Raw genomic sequence first — 2,310 nt, 5'->3', positions numbered from 1 at the left:
TCTGTTTACAGCCGATGAGCTGCCCGCGGAGGTGCCTGTATAGAAGAGTCGCACACACTCAGGCAGCCAGTCACACCACTCTTTCTCTCTCTCTCTGCCCAGCTAGACTTCTTCTTTATTCTCGACACTGGTGTTCACTACTTTCATATTTTAGGAAATGTGCGTCGGGGTATTTCTGTCATGAAGTGTATCTTTGCAAATATTCAAAAAGAGGCTATGGAAATTATCAATAGGTAAACAAAAATAAATATGCAGGTGTAGGTTGAACTCTGAGGCACTCTGACATATAATTGAAATCTGATTATGATGATTGCAGTTAAATTGTCACTTCAAATGTATATTTACTATTCAAGAAGAGAGAAAAGAAAAGAAGAAAAGAATTTGGAGGATTCAATATTTTTAAAAAAAACTGAAACCTGAGGTATATATGCTACATTCCTATTACTTCTATTATGATCTATTAACACCGACCACCTAAAAGACCCTCACAAGTGAGCAATAAGTGTAGACCTTGAAAAGCCTTACAAAACTGCACGAACAGAAGAGTCTCTTTTTTCCCCCATCCTTTTCAGTCTAATGGAGAAAGAGAGACAGAGAAAACACAGGGTCCTAATCCACAGAGCACACAGGCCCCTTTCATGGGAGTGCTGGGAGAGACCTTTATTTGTCCATTCCTATCATGGAGAAAGCGGGTTTCAAGCTCGGCTAGGTCTGAGCTGGAAGATTAGATGAAACCAGAGTGTTTTAAACCTCTTCTGTGGCCATGGATTAGAGTCAGCCAGTCCCGCTGCTGCACTCTGAAATGAAACAATAAGGAGTACAGGTGGCCCAGTGGGAGAAGGTGCACAGCATGTAGAGCAAAGTGAGTTAGAAACCTCAATAATCTGATCAACAACCAAAAAAACCCAAATAGATCAATGATAGAACTCATTTCACTTTTAAAAGCACATACTCAAGAGTTTATTTGGCTAATTAAATGGCCTACATGCAGCCTTCATCAGGGTAACACCCCAGTAATAGTATTTTGTGTATTACTGGGATGCATTGCATTATTTTAATCTACTTGTGAAACCACTTAAATTACACTCTCACCTCCTAGACATACCATACTCAAATTATAGTAAATGAGACATGCAATATTTTGAATTTCGAGTGGCAGATTACAAGTGTATCTAATTCACTAATGAGCCTGATGATATACATAAGCACGTAATGACATACATGAAAAGGGCGAGCCTCACTTGTAGAGCAGCAGTGAGTTTAAACCAATTAGTGTAAATGGAGGTGGCAGGATGGTAACCCCTCAGCGGGAGGTGGGAGAAAGTGTCTGCTGCCCTGCAAGGACAGATACCATGGCCTACATCATCATCAATTATTCCTGGCATCTCAGTTTACCCAGGGGCAGGGAGGGTGTACGGGACAATGCCAGGGTGCATTTGAGAGCTAGAGCCTTGGTCTCCCTGTGGGTCCGAGGAGGAGGAGAGGGTGGGAGTGTGTGACAGGGTTGGGGTGTGTATACAGTATCAACCATCCAACCCAAGAGACTGCCTGGTAAGGAAATCCCTGGAATCCCACTCTCGCTCCAGCCGCCCAGCCGTGGGGGCAGGCAGGTCACTTTACAGCTCATCACCAAATTAGAAAGGCTGTGGGTCAGCCTGAGCAGCAGCCAGACCACAGAGAGATAGAAATAGACGGGAGTGCGACCACGCTCCTCTCTCATCATGGAGAGGTAGATGACTGCACTGTAGACTGTGGAGGGCAAAACTCCAGGGAGGAACACTGCAGAGTGCTTTGAAGTCCCATGAGACTGACCGTAAAGTAATGAATACATAGTATGGACACAGGGAGCTGCTGATGAGCAGGAGGAATTTGCTTTACTGACATACATGGCATTCAGGCAACTTAAGATATAGATACACACCAAAATACAATGACACAGTATATGCAATAGACCTACTTCTCTAGAGGGTGTGAGTTTAACTAATACCATACCTGACAATAAGTTAAAAATGAGTTTATTCAATATTAAATTGTGTATATTTGATTTTTTTCCCAAGAAAAAGTCCTAAAAACTTCTTTAAAGCAATTGCTTGATGTTTTGGTAATGATTTACTGACTTTCCTTCTTGCAGAGAAGTTTGATAGGTCATATTTGTAAGCAAAATATGAAGCTCCTGACAGCAGGTGCTAGCTTCACTTAGGAACTAGCTAGATTGGCTCTGTCCAAATTGTTATTTATACACTTCTTATTTTGTACAGATTTACAAAATACATACATATATATATATATATATAGTTTAGTGTAAACTTT

Source organism: Pagrus pagrus (genome assembly GCF_965226575.1).
Source record: "Pagrus pagrus genome assembly, chromosome: 8".
In the NCBI taxonomy this organism is placed as follows: Eukaryota; Metazoa; Chordata; class Actinopteri; order Spariformes; family Sparidae; genus Pagrus; species Pagrus pagrus.
Note: the sequence above shows the minus strand (reverse complement) of the source record.